Source organism: Podarcis filfolensis (genome assembly GCF_964270895.1).
Source record: "Podarcis filfolensis genome assembly, chromosome: 1".
NCBI lineage: Eukaryota > Metazoa > Chordata > Lepidosauria > Squamata > Lacertidae > Podarcis > Podarcis filfolensis.
Genome location: NC_139604.1, coordinates 21,260,717 through 21,280,472, shown reverse-complemented (window position 1 = coordinate 21,280,472; position 19,756 = coordinate 21,260,717).

Below are 19,756 nucleotides of genomic sequence, written 5' to 3'. Positions count from 1 at the left end.
CCCACTGACTGTGACGGCTTGCCCAGTCTCCTTTTTAGACCCTTTATGTTAAGCCAATTTACAGACCTGTCTTCAGCTCCCTTTTAGGATAGATGCTGTAGTGGTATGACTTGCATGTTTTCCTTATTTATTTCGGAAACTTATCTCTCACCGTCCTTCCATGATGGAACCCGTAACATGTTGTTTCAGTTACGATAGCAGCCTCAGGTGCCCTCAGTTCATACCTCAAGAATGTGTTTATTATAGTTATAATCCACCTTTTCTTCCAGGTTAGGGGAGAGAGAGAGACTGGTCCATTACTGGTAGGTAAGGCAATGCACTCTACAGTGATTGCAAACTGATCACTATCTTGTGGTTGATTTCAGCCAATTTTAGATCCATCCAGCCTGTAATTCTCTGCCAGCTTCTATGCTCATGGGAGGGGTGGGAAAACCCTTATCTCCCCTTCTAAACCCAGGTTGAGGTGGCACTGTCTTCCTTTCCCCTCTTTTAGTCAACATTTTAAACTATTCCCTGTAACACTTCAGGCTGGACTTTTTTCAGCTGGAACATAGTTCTGGCACTTCTCAGGTGGGCACTGTGGCGATCACACAGGGTCCCTGGACGTTTCACCGTCTGTTGATCCCTGTGCCACCACTTTATTTCTCGCTGCCACCACCCAGGCCCTACCTGGTACAATACTGAGTCCAGTCAGGGTTAAATTGGAACATAAACTTCTGTTTATTTATTGCAGTTTAACAAGTGTGTGGTTTCATAAACGGTATCAGTCAATTACAACCATGGGGTGCCTATCCAGACCTATAACTTCTGCTACCTGCTCTCACTCACTAAACCACCTCTCAGATATTCACTTGTCTTCCTAGCCCCGAACTGTTCCTGACTCAGCTTATTTCGCTACACTAACTCAACCTACCCACAGACTCTATCCCAATTCACTCCCACTCCAACCAACCACCCAACTCCCAAAGAACAACTCCCTTCACCCCTCCCAGAGCTGGTTTTATAGTCCCTCTGACTCCACCCCCTGGGTTCTGATTGGGTAACTTGTTTAACTATTTCACCTCCAGCACTCTCATATGTTAACGTCACAGGCACCATTGCCATTCATGGTGAGTTCCAGTGCCGCCTCCCTCCTAGAAAACTAGCACTGGCTTCAGGGTGATTGGACTTCAACTCCCACTAGTCTGTGCCAGTATGGCCCAAGAGCTAGGGATCATGGGAGTTGTAGTTCAGCTACATCTGGAGGACTGCACAGGCTCTCCATTCTTGAGTTACAGGGCCAGGTGCCATTGAGGCCACAGATCCTGCATATCCTCCCCCAGGTCAGAAGAAAAGCTCTATTAAAGTCTTGTTAGTGAATTTCCTGTGTATCTTCCACTCCATATTTCATCAGGCATGATGTTGGAGGGATGCGGGTGGCGCTGTGGGTTAAACTACAGAGCCTAGGACTTGCTGATCAGAAGGTCGGCGGTTCGAAGCTCCCGTTGCTCGGTCCCTGCTCCTGCCAACCTAGCAGTTTGAAAGCATGTCAAAGTGCAAGTAGATAAATAGGTACCATTCCGGCGGGAAGGTAAACAGTGTTTCCGTGCACTGCTCTGGTTTGCCAGAAGCGGCTTAGTCATGCTGGCCATATGATCCAGAAGCTGTACGCCGGCTCCCTCGGCCAATAAAGCGAGATGAGCACCGCAACCCCAGAGTTGGTCATGACTGGACCTAATGGTCAGGGGTCCCTTTACCTTTAATGTTGCCCAGCTAGGGTTGCCACCTTTGTTCTGGCAAAATACAGGACAGGGCTGGGCTGGGTGGTTGGGGGGCTGGGTGGTTGGGGGGCGATTCCACCCCCCCAATCTGGTGCTGAAGTGACTTCAAAGCCATCCATTACAATCAAGTGCAGCCTAACAGGGTGGTCCTTCTGGAATTTGTCTCTCTCTCACACACACATACTTATAAATCTGGCTGTGCTTGGCTACCTAGAACTTAAATCCATGACCTTTCGTGTATTTAAACACATGCATTTGACAGAGAGCGAGGGAGAAAGAGAAGACCTGAAATACAGGGCAAACTGTGCCAATACAGGACATTGCATTTTACATTGAAATACAGGACAATCCTGTATTATACAGGATAGATGGCAACCCTATGCCCAGCCTTCTTAAGATCGGAAGATGTCCCCTACTGTAGCTGCAAGCCTGCCGGCCTCCCCAGACATTTCTGTTACATCTGGCTTGCATTGCCCTTTAATGATCAACCGTCTCATTGTGATCAAGTGAACTTTTACTAATCTCTGCCCCCCTCCCTTTATTTTTTTTGGGGGGGGTGGTGGTGGAATAGATGCAGTATTTCATCAATGGATTTGGGGAGCCAATCAGGCAGCCGCAGCGGAGAGGCTCTGAGTAACTTAAGTCAACTGTAAAGAGTTCAGGGAGGGTCTAATTACAGAGGAAGGGAAAACTGCTCACTTTAGCATAACCCAGGATCTCTCTCTGTTGCAAACTGCCCTCTTTTTTCTTCTAGAAAAACACACACACACACACACACACACAGAGAGAGAGAGAGAGAGAGAGAGGTCAAGAAGTAGCAGCCACTCCACCTCTGGTGAACTTTAGCAGCTCCAAGCCTGCTAGCTACTTGCAACCAAGCACAGCAATTCACCAAGGAGGGAGAGAGAGAGAGAGAGAGAGAGAGAGAGAGAGAGAGAGAGAGAAAGATTGATTGCATCTTGGCCCTGCCGTTAAATGAGCCATTATCAGGAGAAGCTGCAATAATGCATACAGTCACTTGAAAAGAAAGGCTGCTTTCCTTGGCGAATACACCTATTATTTCAGCGGCACTCCAAGAGTGTTTCAATAGTGTCCAGGTTTGTTGCTTATTTGAAATACATTTGAATTGAATACATAGACACTGAGGCTTAAAGCGGGGTGGCGGGGGAGGGGGGGGAGGTGGAATAGAAAGGAAGAAAAACGGAAAAAGGGGGAGGAAAGTTGGTGGGGTGGGGTGGGGGGAAAGCCGCCAACACATTTTCGCTTGAGATATATGCCTGAAGTTCTCATTAAACTTGCCATTTGGAAAAAGACAGATTAAAGGGAAATGGCTTTTTGAGAAAAATAGACCTGGAAATGATTTTGGCCCCTTCTGACCTAGAAAAGGCAGATTTGACAGCTACACAAAGATATTAGTCACGGGTAGGATTTCCTGGCAGGCGTCTTTGCACAGTTTCTGTGGCTGGACCTGAGAGGCACACCTTCAGAGACAACCTTGGGATTTTTGTTTCTCCCCACCCCCAGAACTCCGCTTTTTGCTTGATACTCTTAAATCAGGGGCGTGTGAATTTTAGGGGGGATCCCCCACATGGCCTACCAGCACACCCCATATACTACAATAAATGTGTTCATTTCCTAGGTGCCATAAGGATATCTCTTTCTGGTATTTGCCGTAACAGACCAACAGAGCTGTTCCTTTGGAATCTGTTACGTCTGTTAGTGAACTATTTTCAGAGGCAGGCAGTAATGCTCTCGGCTAACCCACCAATTGCTGGTGCATCAGACCTTGCACCTTTCCAATTAAATTAGCAGCGTGGGGGAAGAAGGTATTGGTGCAAGCAGAGGACATGCGTTCCCTTTCTCCCATCAGCTGTTAACAGCACATCATTTAAGAGGGCCGCCTCCCCAACACACCAGAGAAGTGTCAGGTGGTTTCAGGTGGCGGTGGGAGGACAGATAATGTTCCTTCCATGAACTTCTGCAAGTTGATTAATCTTAAAATCTTGGCCTCTGGTTTTATTTTTTTTAATTTTTTTTTGAAAAATATAAATATTCATTAATTTAAAATACAACCATACGGTAAAGGTAAGTATAACAAAATTAAGCACAAAAAAGAAAAAAAAGAAAAAAGAAAAAAAGGGATTCGTCACTTCAGAAAGGTCAAAAAAAGGTTTAAGAGTAACAAAAAAGAGGAAAAAAGACAATTAAAAGAACCACATATTAATACAACATCATGTCTTATCCAATAAAGTTTTCTGTGAAAAACTTCCAATCGTTCTCATTATACTTTTTCTATTGGAATATATGGAAAAAGATGTAAAACAAACTGTGCGACAAAATCAAGACAAAATCAGGCCTCTGGTTTTAAGCAGATGATGATAATAATTCATTATTTTGCCCTCCTTCCATGGAGTTCAAAACATGGTCCATGGCCCCCCCTCCATATCTTAGCATCAAATCAACCCTGTGAAAGGTTGGTTAGGCCGAGAAACTATGGCTAACTTCCAAGTGTTTATTTGGTTTGGCATTTCCCTTTGATGTTTTAATATATATATGTTTGTGTATCTTGCGCATATGATAAAAATCTAAGAATGTCGTCACGCTGCAGTTCACACAGCTGCCAACAGGTGGCTCTATGAAATACAGTATGATGTAATTGTCTCCCTCTCTCCAAACCCCTCAGTGGTGGAAGGTTGATCAGGAGAAAAGTGGTGGCCCAGGCAAGCTGAGGGATTTGGGGGGGGGGAGCTGTGCAATAATGCCCAGTAAAGTGGCACGGGTGGAACTCAGCTGTTCTTCTGGCTTGCTCATTGAGAGGGAGAGGGGTGAGGGGCAAGGAGCTCAGTGCAGTGCATGGCAGCAGGAGCATCTCTCGGCTAACCCACCAATTGCTGGTGCATCAATTGGCTCTGCTGCTATATGCTACACTCCCCATGCCTGACACTTGCCCTTCTTGATAAGTGGCAATGACCTGCAATGTTGGGAAGCCAGGAGAGTGTGATGGCCTGGGATCCAGACTCGGAGGCTGAACCTGAGGAATCCCAGCCTGCACAGGAGTCCCCGCCTCCGGAACCAGCTGAGCCGGGGCTGGGGCTTGAGCCTGAAGGGTCCTCACCTGTGCTGGATCCTCAGGTGCAGGCACCAACTGTGTCTGCTCTGGCCCCTGAGGTGATGGAGGACCCATTGCCTGCAGGTGCTCCACTCTCAGCCTCGTCAGAGGAAGCTGAGCTTGCCTCTGGGTCCAGTAACCCTCCAGCCTCTCCTGAGCTGCAGAGGCTCAGGGCAGAGCGGCGGAGGGAACTAAGTTCCCGCAGGAGGAACTCGCCTCCAGGCCAGGAGAGATAAGTCACCTGTGGACCGGGGCCGCCCTATGCCTCGGGGCAGATAAAAGCCAGCCAGTCCCAGGTTGCGGGAGCAACATTGTTGGTTGCCTGTTCCTGCCTGCGTCCTGTCCTGCTCTTCTGCCAGAGTTCCTGACCTCACCCGACTCCCTACCTTGGACCCAGCTTCAGCCTTGACGGATGGCCTCCATACCACACCCTCGACCTCAGATGAGACTTGGACCTCGCCGCACGGTTAACCCTCGGGACCAGCACAGAGAGCGACAGAGCCCTACCCACCTCACCTCACCAGCCACTACTGCAGTGGTGGTGGTTTGGTGAGCTGTAAGTGAAAGAAGGGTGTGGGTCTTTTGGGAAGCTATTGGGGAAGAGGAATGTGGTATTTTTGGAGAACTGTAACAGGAAGTGGGGCTGAGGAAGTGGTAACGGGAAGGTTCTTTGGGGACAAGGTTTAAGAGTGTGGCTAGTTTTCTGCCTTTGGCTGCAGGCAGTGTGTCTCTGTGCATTTCAGAGACACATTGCTTCTCTCTTTTATGGTAGTTCTACATGGCTTGTGCCCCCTAGAGGATAGGAGGATACACAGCACATGTCGTTCAATGTTGCTGAAAGAGAAACCTGCAACTGCTGTTACTGACTTGACACAGACTTTTGTGGGGTACAGGAATGGGCAAAAAAACAGGCAGGATGGAGTGAGATGTACTTATTTACATTCCTCAGAGAGAGAAAAGGATAACCTCGTTAAATCAAAACGATGTCAACCAAAAGTACTTTTGTAACTGTAGCAGTGATAGAAATAGTGACTCATTTTTTTTCTTCCTGTTCCCCCTTCCCCAAAATCATGGCTTCTATAAATAAAATAATAGAAAATATTATGCAATGTCTCCAATATATTGTAATTTTTGTACAGTTCATGCAATGGATGAGATTTTAAGTCTCCACCTTCACAATTTCATAGGAACGTTACACAGTGGTCAAAAGTTGCAATAACTCTTTACAACTATTACATCATTACTTTGTTACACCAGCATGTCTGGTAAGTATAACAGATAAAAATAATATGAAATGTTGGAGAAACTGTAATCGGAAAGGTGTGTATGTTCACATGTGGTAGCTATGTCCTATTGTATCACAGTTCTGGAATATGATGTTTGCGGAACTGGAAGACATTACATATAAAACTGTCAATATACCTCAGCATTAGTTTTTTTAACAAATTGGGAGGAACAAAATGAGAAAGTGATATTTCAGCTTGTAGAAGAGTTTGCATTTGATATCCCCCTTTATCACTACCCGAAGGAGTCTCAAAGTGGCTAACATTCTCCTTTCCCTTCCTCCCCCACAACAAACACTCTGTAAGGTGAGTGAGGCTGAGAGACTTCAGAGAAGTGTGACTGGCCCAAGGTCACCCAGTAGCTGCATGTGGAGGAGCCGAGACGCGAACCCGGTTCCCCAGATTACGAGACTACCGCTCTTAACCACTACACCACACTCTTGTAGAGTAATAACTGAATTTTTTTTGGGGGGGGGGACTGCAGAACTTTGGACATTGACTCCCCCAAGTTCTATGGCTTAAATATAACAGATAACAGGGTCACTTATGTTTCAAAATTAATAATTCCAGCCCAACGCCTTTATGTTTTCCCCTCAGCTTTTGTCAAGGGCAGTTATTTATACATCCCCAGAAGCGATAGACATTGTGGATGTTCCTTGAATGTGCTGGACACAGTAGAACATACTCTTTTCTGCTGTCCATTGTACAACCAGCTGTCAGATTCTGACATTAACCTGGAAGTAACTGCAAGGGTGGCTGAGTTTTTATCAATAGTATCTCTTAGAGTGGTGAAGGGCACTATTTAGCAGGAAGAAACCCCAATGAAAACCCTCGTTATTACGTATTTTTCCATGGCTGTTTATCTGTATATATTTTTAAATGTTATATATGGGTGTTTTATGATGGCCTATATTTGTAGTGCCTAATAAAGCTTTGGTGGAGTAAGTAAGCAAGCTAAAGCAGTGAAATTGACATACCAACTTAAATTAGCTAAAGGCAAAGTTAAAATATTTGATTTTTACATAGTGTGGTATGATTTTATTTCATATGCAAATCAGAACAAATGTAGCAACATTTATCAAAGCCTTTCCTCAGCTTATGGAAAATAGACTAAGCAGAAACGGTAATATTATGATGGATGTATATAGAAAAACTCCCAAGTTGCCAATAGATCTTACATATATTTTTATCTACATATTTTTCTAAGAAGAAAAATATGTAAAACATATTATCTTCTGTTAGTAATTACAATATGTAATTCTTTCTTTCTTTCTTTCTTTCTTTCTTTCTTTCTTTCTTTCTTTCTTTTTCTTTCTTTTTGGAATTTTTTTTCCTGAGGAAACTTTTCTCCAAGACCCAGTATTTGTTATTAAAACAAAGCGCCAGATCTCTCTGAAGACGACAGCTGTTAATTTCAAACTACTTCAAATTTACTCTTAACTCCAACAGGACACTGATCCACTGACCCGTTCCAAATGCACTTTCTCCAAGGAGATCAGATCCTATACATGTCTTAGTTGTAAGGCCACTGAGTTCAATGGGACTTACTCCAAGGCGAGCGTAGGATTGCAGTCTGAGACACATCTATCTGGGAGCATGCCCTGCAGCACCCAATGGAACTTCCTTTTGAACATTGAATAATTGTTGCTGGCATCCGTCTCTCTTGGGAGATGATGGAAGAGTGCAAACTGCTGGAGAATCATAGCGCCTGCTGCGGCTGTAGACACCAATACAGGAGAGACATGTTTCGTTGCAGCTGGATCAGGCAAGTGGCCCATCTAGTCTAGCATCCTGTTCTCAAGTGAGACCTGCGTGCAACAGTGCTCTTCAATTTGTGGTTCCCACCAACTGGTATTCAGAAGCAAACCACCTCCATCTGTGGTAACTTTATCTTCCATGTACAGTATTTGTCTAACCCTCTTTTAAAGTTATCTGAGTTTTAAGTATCACAGTTTGGAGAGAGAGAGAGACCCTGGTACAGATCCCCACTCTCTCACAAACTTTACCTTGGGCCAGTCAAGGTAAATGGCCTCGGCCCAGTATACCTGAAGAGCGTCCCCACCCCCATCGTTCATCCCAGACACTGAGGTCCAGCTCCAGGGCCTTCTGGCAGTTCCCTCGCTGTGAGAAGAGAGGTTACAGGGAACCAGGCAGAGGGCCTTCTTGGTGGTGGCACCCACCCTGTGGAACGCCCTCCTACCAGATGTCAAGGAAATAAACAACTATCTGACTTTTAGAAAGCAGTCCTGTTTAGGGAAGTTTTTTATGTTTGATCTTTTATCGCTTTTATTATTAATATTTTGTTGGGAGCTGCCCAGAGTGGCTGGGGAAACCCAGGCAGATGGGTGGGGTATAAAAAAAATCATCATCATCGTTTTCAATGTAACCTACCTCACAGGGCTGTAGGGACTGTAAAATGAAGGTTTTGAGTGAATAAACATTCATCATACAGTACATTTATGCATGATAATGAAATAATACTAAAACCACCTGCTTTAAGAACCACCTTGAAGAATCTCTGACTCAGGGATGAGGAACCAATAGCCTTCCAGATGATGTTCTCTGGGATTGTATGTCCCGTCATCCCTGAACTTTGACCTTGCTGGCTGCAGCAGATGGGAGCTGGAGCCAATAATATTGGGAGGGCCACAGGTTTCTAACCAATCGGGGAACAGCCCAGCCAGTGTGGTGTAGTGGTTAAGAGCGGTAGTCTCGTAATCTGGGGAACCGGGTTCGCGTCTCCGCTCCCCCACATGCAGCTGCTGGGTGACCTTGGGCTAGTCACAATTCTCTGAAGTCTCTCAGCCCCACTCACCTCACAGAGTGTTTGTTGTGGGGGAGGAAGGGAAGGAGAATGTTAGCCGCTTTGAGACTCCTTCGGGTAGTGATAAAGCGGGATATCAAATCCAAACTCTTCTACAAGCTGAGATATCACTTTCTCATTTTGTTCCTCCCAATTTGTTAAAAGAACTAATGCTGATGTATATTGACAGTTTTGGACATTCTTCTTCTTCTTCTTCCTTAAAACTGAGGATGAAAACAGTTTGGCCGAGACATGTTTGTTTAAAAAATAGCTGGCAAACTTCTATGTGTCTGTGTGCAGAGATCGACCTACCTGCATACCAACCTATCTATCTTTATATCAAAATGTTCTCCTTGATTTATAGGAGGAAACAATACTAACCACAGCTATTCTTGTATGGTGACAAGGCTAAGGTGTGAAGGAATCTGACTGTGCCTGTCTCTCAGATGCCCCATACGTGCCACCTTTGAATTCCATCATGAAATAAAGGTGGAGTAAAAATGTAATAATGAAATAAAGCAATGATAAAACTCAGGATTGTCTCCAGTTGTGCTAGCCAGAAACTGCAAGGGAAAACTTTGCAGGATTAAGGGTGACCTAACACCGAAAGTATTAATTACAAGTTCCACAAAATAATTGAAGCCAGCCTTTCATTCAGACCATAGGGTTGAACCAAATTTAGTGTACATAAATACCCAGAAGGATTCCTTTTGTAGGAATACCATCTCAATATTGCTTTGATTAAATCCATATGTTTCATTCATGCTATTAAAAAAAAAAGACCAATCCCAGAATTCTCCTCTTCCAAAAAGCGATGCAATAAAGGAACTTCTCCATTAGTCATCAGTCTAATTATATTCCAACGTCCACACTTCTGAACTTTTAGGGGGGGTCACTGTGTCTTTCCCGTGTAGTGAACTGGTGAATGGTTCTGCAGATCACATTTAAGTAAAGGTAAAGGGACCCCTGACCATTAGGTCCAGTCGCGGATGACTCTGGGGTTGCGGTGCTCATCTCGCTTTACTGGCCGAGGGAGCCGGCGTACAGCTTCCAGGTCATGTGGCCAGCATGACTAAGCCGCTTCTGGCAAACCAGAGCAGCGCACGGAAACGCCGTTTACCTTCCCACCGGAGTGGTACCTATTTATCTACTTGCACTTTGACGTGCTTTTGAACTGCTAGGTGGGCAGGAGCAGGGGCCGAGCAACGGGAGCTCACCCTGTCATGGGGATTCGAACCGCTGACCTTCTGATCGGCAAGTCCTAGGCTCTTAACCCACAGCGCCACCCACGTCCTTGCAGATCACATTTACACTCCTGTAAAAAGGTAAAGGGATCCCTGATCATTAGGTCCAGTCGCGGACGAGGGAGCTGGCATACAGCTTCCGGGTCATGTGGCCAGCGTGACTAAGCCCTACCGGAATAGTGGTGCCAGGGGCGGTCCGCTACCACCATACTCCCGTTCCTCCACCAGTGAAGGTATCATGGCGGCCCCCCAGACACACGTCGCGCACCCCTCTGTGGGCCTTGCACCATGCCCCCACAGACGGCATGTCACGCCCCCAGAATGCATGCCACGCCCTTGCAGGTGGCGTACCACGCCCCCAGGGTGCACGCCACGCCCCCGCCTGCTCCCTGCCCCCAATAGCAGAGCATGCAGCTTCGCCACTGCTTACCTTGAGCGTTCATGGGCCCAGGTTTCAAGATGAGTGCCTGAGTGCAGGGAAGTGAGGGAAGACGATTCAGCTCCCCTCAACCACACACATCTTTTTGCTGCGAAACCTAAGACTCTGTCTCGTGCTCGATAACTGAATTGGGCACACATGTAAACTGTGAACATGAAGCTACCCTGGTCACATCACAGCTGCCGCTGTGTTTCCTAAGACACTAACCTCTTCACCATAAATGCGTTGATTGGATGAAGGTCCCACCGGTGTTCCCGGGATTCAATTCTAGAAACATGTATCTGAGACTATACCCAATCTGCCCTCTCTTCAGAATGGATTGCAATTGGCAGGCATCCTTGCTACCAGCCAGGTTTTGCACCGTCGTCGCAGCTGTGTTTATCTAGAGATGCAAATACGATGACGGAGTTCAACCTGAGAGTTTTGATCTGATCTTCTTTTAGGACCAAGCGGAGGATGATATGGTCATGGAACCCAATCCTGAATGACTCTGGGCTGATGCGAACCTCTCTATGGTAGAGCGCTGCTCCAGCATCTCATCCTAATCTCTCGCTTATACATTTAAGCAAGGTTTAGGATTGTGCTGGCGGAGAATGGGGCAATTTTGTATTTCCTTTCCCCATTTGCATTCTGTGCACACAAACGTGATAATTTCACATTTGGGAGGGGGGAAAAAGTCAAATATAGTTTACTCATTGATATGAAAATTTCATGAACTCTACTTTCCCCAGTACTACATATTCAACGGAACTAATTACCGGAGCTATTTACATCCGAAAGATTTTCTGTGCATCCAGAAAGGACAGAAACATCCCTCCCCAAATGAAAATGTTGATTTTTAAAAAATCAGTGTTTTTGATCTCTTTAAACAGCGTTACAATCTTGTGCATTCATAATCTCAGATATATGCAAATGTTTTCGTCGTAGGTTGAATGTGGCAAGTAGGTCTTCCTTCTGTGTTGTGGCCGCGATCCAACACCTTTCTGTGTAGAGATTTGTTCCCTCCGTTATTACGAACTTGTTGGTGGCAGCTGCGGGGTTAAAAATGAACTGCACTCAGCCTCAAAGGGGGCAAATGTAGTGCTTGCTTGGACCCTGCACAGAGTATCAAACAGCCCTGATAGCACAGTTCACCTTCATTTCCCCTGGAAAAACGACCAGTGCTGTCATAGCCATCCATCTGGTCCACTGGGAATAACTAGTGGGTGGAGAACCAATGATTTTTTAATGGTGTGTGCTTTTGACCTTTCGCTACACGGCTCTATTTAATTTCTCCCTATCATTACTGTTTTGGCACCATCCTTGCATTTCACATACATCTCCTATGTGGAGCGTACCATCTCACTGCCTCCATGCAGCATCAGCAAGAGCTGATTCTGTGGGCCTTGCTTGCTTGCACAACTTTCATGCCACTCTGGCAATCTCCCTCAATTGTGCCCCTGTCTCCGCCTACGATGACAAGATAAAGCTTTGCCATGTTGGTATAATAGCAGGGCTTGTGGAGTTCTACTGGCTGGAACAGAAACTAGTTTCTTCCCGCAGAAATGAAAAAATTGGGCATAAAAAAGAAACTAGTTTCCTCCTAAGAATTTGTAAATGGCGAATGTCAAATAAAGTGGTACCTCGGGTTAATTACTTAATTTGTTCCGGAGGTCTGTTCTTAACCTGAAACTGTTCTTAACCTGAAGCACCACTTTAGCTAATGGGGCCTCCTGCTGCTGCCGTGCTGCCGGAGCACGATTTCTGTTCTTATCCTGAAGCAAAGTTCTTAACCTGAAGCACTATTTCTGGGTTAGCAGAGTGTGTAACCTGAAGTGTATGTAACCTGAAGCGTCTGTAACCTGAGGTACCACTGTACAGTGGTACCTCAGGTTACAGACGCTTCAGGTTACAGACTCCGCTAACCCAGAAATAGTACCTCGGGTTAAGAACTTTGCTTCAGGGTGAGAACAGAAATCACGTGGTGGCAGCAGGAGGCCCCATTAGCTAAAGTGGTACCTCAGGTTAAGAACAGTTTCAGGTTAAGAACGGACCTCCAGAACGAATTAAGTTCGTAACCCGAGGTACCACTGTATATATTTCTACCCAGGTCTCTCTGCCTGCTCAAATATTTGCGGAAGGTTTTGCATCATCAGTGCTGGGGATAATAGTGTTGGAAGGGAGGTGAGTCTAAACCCTTGTTCAATACAACCGCAGCATCGCTGACAGATGGCTGCCGGCAAAGGAGGGCCCACTACCCCCCAAGGCAATCTGTTCCACTGTCAAGCAGCTAATAATACATAACATTATATTTTAGCATGTGAGGCAGTATTTGATGGCTGACATGCAATGGCACCAAATGTTTGACAGTACTTACATGCAATGGTATATTAGTCATTTTCCATTTCTCAAGGAACTTTCCCACATGTTGTTGTTGTTTAGTCGTTTAGTCGTGTCCGACCCTTCGTGACCCCATGGACCAGAGCACGCCAGGCACTTCTGTCTTCCACTGCCTCCTGCAGTTTGGTCAGACTCATGTTTGTAGCTTCAGGAACACCGTCCAACCATCTCGTCCTCTGTCGTCCCCTTCTCCTTGTGCCCTCCATCTTTCCCAACATCAGGGTCTTTTCCAGGGAGTCTTCTCTTCTCACGAGGTGACCAAAGTATTGGAGCCTCAGCTTCAGGATCTGTCCTTCCAGTGAGCACTCAGGGCTGATTTCCTGAAGAATGGATACGTTTGATCTTCTTGCTGTCCATGGGACTCTCAAGAGTCTCCCCCAGCACCATAATTCAAAAGCATCAGTTCTTCGGCGATCAGCCTTCTTTATGGTCCAGCTCTCACTTCCATACATCACTACTGGGAAAACCATGGCTTTAACTATGCGGACCTTTGTTGGCAAGGTGATGTCTCTGCTTTTTAAGATACTGTCTAGGTTTGCCATCGCCTTTCTTCCAAGGAGAAGGCGTCTCTTAATTTTGTGACTGCTGTCACCATCTGCAGTGATCATGGAGCCTAAGAAAGTAAAATCTCTCGCTGCCTCCATTTCTTCCCCTTCTATTTGCCAGGAGGTGATGGGCCCAGTGGCCATGATCTTCGTTTTTTTGATGTTGAGCTTCAGACCATATTTTGCACTCTCCTCTTTCACCTTCATTAAAAGGTTCTTTAATTCCTCCTCACTTTCTGCCATCAAGGTTGTGTCATCTGCATATCTGAGGTTGTTGATATTTCTTCCGGCAATCTTAATTCCAGCTTGGGATTCATCCAGCCCAGCCTTTCACATGATGCTTTCCCACATAGACTTGGCATAAAAAGAGCCCCACTGGATCAGACCAAAAGTCAGTCTAGTCAAGCATCCCATTCTCACTGTGGCCGTGCTACAGGATGCCTGCAAGCAGAACAGGAGTACAACAGCATTTTTTTCTTCCTGCACTCCCCCAGAACTGGTGTTTAAAGACATGCTGTTTCTGGTGCTGATCAGGACATGAATTAACCTCCCCGTGAGGTGGTACAGTGGTACCTCGGGTTAAGAACTTAATTCATTCTGGAGGTTCGTTCTTAACCTGAAACTGGTCTTAACCTGATGTACCACTTTAGCTAATGGGGCCTGCCGCCGCGCGATTTCTGTTCTCATCCTGAGGTAAAGTTCTTCACCCGAGGTTCTATTTCTGAGTTAGCGGAGTCTGTAACCTGAAGCGTCTGTAACCTGAAGCGTCTGTAACCCAAGGTACCACTGTACCTGCAAGTGGTTTGTTGCACAAAAACTCCAGAGCTCTTCAATCCACTGTAATTGCACAGACCTGAATTTCTGGGATGTGCTTGAATGCCTCCCACAAAACAGTGACAGTCCGGGTTTAAACATTAGGAGAAATCCTATCCTGCCCAGTAGCCTATCCTCCAACATGTTGAGGCGAAAAACTGGGACATGCATCTTTCTCCCACGCAAGTCACATGACCTGTGCAAGATCGCGGCCCTGAAATATGTGCTTTTTTGGGGGGGTGAGACTGGGGCACGAGATCGGGGTGCCCCCAAATTGCTGCTGTGCTCTTGTGTGAAAAAATGGGATGTCCTGGTTTTGAGGTGTAGGCAGTAGGCGTAACTCAAAGGTAGGCTTGCTCTGTAAGGCTAAGTTCTTACATGATGCAGAGTACTAACCATTATACTGTGCTTTAAAAGGTAAAGGGACCCCTGACTGTTAGGTCCAGTCGTGGCTGACTCTGGGGTTGCGGTGCGCATCTCGCTTTATTGGCCAAGGGAGCCAGCGTACAGCTTCCGGGTCATGTGGCCAGCATGACTAAGCCGCTTCTGACAAACCAGAGCAGAGCACGGAAACACCGTTTACCTTCCCGCCGGAGCGGTACCTATTTATCTACTTGCATTTTGACATGCTTTCAAACTGCTAGGTTGGCAGGAGCAGGGACTGAGCAACGGGAGCTCACCCCGTCGCGGGGATTCGAACCGCTGACCTTCTGATCAGCAAGTCCTAGGCTCTGTGGTTTAACCCAGAGCGCCACCCGCGTCCCTATACTGTGCTTTACACATACTTATTTGGGAATAAGTCTACTAAATTCAGCAAGACTTCCTTCCTTTTTGTAAACATACCTAGCCAAATACTTTGCAGAAAGGTGGGACACAAATTAGTCAATAATAGCAGTAATAATGCGGCCTAGGACCCACGTACCTATGGGACCGCCTCTCCTGGTATGCCCCGCGGAGGACCTTAACGTCCACAAATGACAACACTTTGGAGGTCCCAAGTCACAAGGTGGTTAGATTGGTCTCAACTAGGGCCAGGGCCTTTTCAGTACTGGCCCCGACTTGGTGGAACGCTCTGTCACAAGAGACTAGGGCCCTGCGGGACTTGACATCTTTCCGCAGGGCCTGCAAGACAGAGCTGTTCTGCCTGGCCTTTGGTTTGGACTTATTCTGACCCTTATGTTTCCCTCCCCTTATGGTTTTGATCTATGGGCTACTTTTAAAATGAGGCTTCATTTTAAATTGCATTTTAAATTGGTTTGGTTTTTTTCCTATTATGTTTTTACTGTAATTTTGCTGGTGTTAGCCACCCTGAGACCGGCTCTGGCCGGGGAGGGCGGGGTATAAATAAAATTCATCATCATCATCATCATCATCATCATCATTATTAATATTAATCTCATTCTCAGTTCGTACTGAATTGTGGCTTGAGCTATTGACCACAAGTTTAAATAGTTAAAAGGAACAAAGCAAGCATGTCCTGGATAGCTCAGTTGGCTAGAGCATGGTTCTGATAACCCCAAGGTTGCAGGTTTGATCCCTGTATGGGACACCTGCATATTCCTGCATTGCAAGGGGGTCAGACTAGATGATCCTCAGGGTCCCTTCCAACTTTACGATTCTGTGATCTTATTTTTGTATCTGAATATTGTACTATGTCCATCTTACATAAACTAAAAAGTGAAAACCCACTTTTCAGAGAAGTGAGAAGCTTCGATTGTGATTTATAAAACAAGAACGGTGAGAGGCGGTGTCAAAAGCTGTGATTCTAAGCGCGGCTAATACAGTGGTTAATTTTGCTGCAATCAAGTACTGGCTTTAGGAATGAGATTTCAAGGGCCTAAATTTAGAAATCTGGACCTAAATATTGGCCTAAGTTTCTTACCTGGGACTCTGCCAAAGGGAAGTGTACTCAGCAAAAGAGGGACTGGAATAATTGTATATTCTATTTGATTGAATTTCGGTTAATAATAATTTAGAATTCACTGACATAACTTCAAGGATATATCTTCAGTGATCAGATATGAAACAAACCACTTGGGAAGATTTTGAGACTTTTTATATTTTTTAAAAAGGTAAAATTGCACATGTGCTCTCTTAAAAAAATTTTTTTTTTCCAAACCAAACTGCTTCTTCTATTACAGAAACAAATTCTGACTAGTTATTACATTTGACAAAAAAATGGCCTTTGTGAAGGCACAATATGTTGTCATTGAAATTGTGCAAATGCAGCACTCCCATTGACCAGATATAGCATAATGATTCCTACACAAAGGACGAAATGCAGCATTTGAGCCATTCATGCAAGCGACCGTCATTGATATCAATATGAAGTTGGCATATGGACTGAAAATAGTTATAAGGCCAAGCAGATGTGTACAGTTTAAAGGGGCTCACAGCATGGAATTATGCTTTATTTTTGGTTGCTAGTTCGGTTTGTTTTTAAATGCCATCTTGCAGAAATGTATGGGCATTGATAATAGCCTATCTAAGATGACATCATGGACTTGGGGAGTAAAAACAATGAAGAGCCTTGCTTTTTCAGTGATATTGCAGCGAGTCTTGAAGCCCGATCCTGTAAATAAATACCGTATTTTTCGCTCTATAAGACGCACCAGACCATAAAACGCACCTAGTTTTTTGGAGGAGGAAAACAAGAAAAAAAAAATTCTGAATCCCAGAAGCCAGAACAGCAAGAGAGATGCAGTATTCCTCTTGCTGTTCTGGCTTCTGGGATAGCTGCTCAGCCTGCATTCACTCCATAAGACGCACACACATTTCCCCTTACTTTTTAGGAGGGGAAAAGTGCGTCTTATAGAGCGAAAAATACGGTAATAATAATAATAACAATAACAATAATAACAACAACAACTCATTATTTATACCCTTCCCATCTGGCTGGGTTTCCCCAGCCACTCTGGACAGCTTCCAACAAAACACTAAAATACAATAACCTATTAAACATTAAAAGCTTCCCTAAACAGGGCTGCCTTCAGATGTCTTCTAAAAGTTTGGTAGTTATTTTTCTCTTTGACATCTGGTGGGAGGGCGTTCCACAGGGCGGCTGCCACTGGATTTTAGCTGCTGCTCCACAAACAGTAGCTGCTGCCTTAATTAAGCACCCCATGGAAACAGGCTATAAGGATCTCCCAATATATTCTGTTCACACCCATTAATTGCCTTGTGCTTGGCCAGATATTGTAGCGGAACCCTAAACGCTGTAGTTTTTACTAAGATAATTAGTAAATCCAATTTCACTAAGATAATTTAGCAAGATGCTACTTCTAAATGCAGGAAGCAGATCAACCCAGCAACACTTGGGTGGTTGTGAGTGAGATGTTTGTTTTCTTGGGACATTTCACATTTCCATGTATTGCTCTGATATGTAGATATGCAGAAACTAGCCAGCAAGCTTCAGGTAGGTAGCCGTGTTGGTTATATATATATATATATATATATATATATATATATATATATATAATTATCCAGTAGCACCTTAGAGACCAACTAAGTTTGTTCTTGGTATAAGCTTTCGTGTGCATGGTATCCGAAGAAGTGTGCATGCACACGAAAGCGTATACCAAGAACAAACTTAGTTGGTCTCTAAGGTGCTACTGAACAATATATATATATATATATATTTAGCCAGCAAGTTGTAAATGACCTGCATTCAGGAAAATTGCCCCCATTTTGCTTGCTGTGTGCTCAAATGCACTACCAGGACTGGCATGGAAGACATTGCTACTCTGTCATATCAAATAGCGGCTGCAGCTCTAAATAAAAACGATCCCCCCATTTCCTGCCTTTGGTCAGGGCGCAGCCTGACTCCCTCCTTTGGCAATCTTCACAGAACTTTAGCTTAATGGTTGCCATCAATTTGATTTTAATTAATTTTTATAATGAAATGTTTTTAGAATGTTGCACTATTTTATTATTGTTAGCCGCCCTGAGCCCGGCTTCAGCTGGGGAGGGCGGGATATAAATAACATTTATTATTATTATTATTATTATTATTATTATTATTATTATTATTATTAAATTGGCTTAGCTTCTCACAAGGAATCTTATGATTAGGAGGATGGCAAATTTCTGTTAGAGGTTGCTAGCTGCCTTGTCCTGCCCAAACACAACTTCGGAAAGAGAATTAAACAAGTTTAACAACAACAACAACAACTTATTATTTATACCCCGCCCATCTGGCTGGGTTTCCCCGGCCGCTCTAGGCGGCTCCCAACAGAATATTAAAAACACGAAAAAACATCAAACATGAAAAACTTCCCTAAGCAGGGCTGCCTCCAGATGTCTTCTAAAAGTCAGATAGTTGTTTATTTCCTTGACATCTGAAGGGAGGGCGTTCCACGGGGCAGGCGCCACTACAGAGAAGGCCCTCTGCCTGGTTCCCTGTGATCTACTCTGAAGGTCTGAATATTTCTCGCTGTCTGATTTCTGTCACCATTCACCGGACTTTCCGGTCACACCTTGTATATCCTCCTGTAAAAGAATCCAGGATGCAGCAATCTATGGATAACTGGATGCACGTTTCCTACTTTGTTGTTGTTTAGTCGTTTAGTCGTGTCCAACTCTTCATGACCCCGTGGACCAGAGCACGCCAGGCACGCCTGTCTTCCACTGCCTCCCGCAGTTTGGTCAAACTCATGCTAGTAGCTCCGAGAACACTGTCCAACCATCTCGTCTTCTGTTGTCCCCTTCTCCTTGTGCCCTCCATCTTTCCCAACATCAGGGTCTTTTCCAGGGAGTCTTCTCTTCTCATGAGGTGGCCAAAGTATTGGAGCCTCAGCTTCAGGATCTTTCCTTCCAGTGAGCACTCAAGGCTGATTTCCTTCAGAATGGATAGGTTTGATCTTCTTGCAGTCCATGGGACTCTCAAGAGTCTCCTCCAGCATCATAATTCAAAAGCATCAATTCTTCGGCGATCAGCCTTCTTGATGGCCCAGCTCTCACTTCCATACATCACTACTACTCGTTTCCTACTAACTCTTGTCAAATGTGCTCCTACCCAGAGGGTATGCCGGTCTATTTCTGTAGATGGTGTGGCCCAACATTCTCCCATACCCTCCTGTGTTATCTGGAATCTAGGACCAGACTACTCACAAATGAATGAGGAAGGCAGCTCCTGTTCACATCCAAATCGCAACCAGGGGGGAAGATTCGCCACACATTCTGTAATCTGTATTGTTAAGAGATGTCAAGCAGTTCAACTCCATAGAATTTCGCTGAATGAAATCTTGTATTGAATAAAAAAATTATTGTAGATCTACAGTATATAATCCATTATTTTAAAAGTTTTGATCTGGCAGCAGTCCTAGCCAAAGAACCATTATATTACCTCAGAAAAGAGGAGAGCCCCAAAGTTTGCTACAATA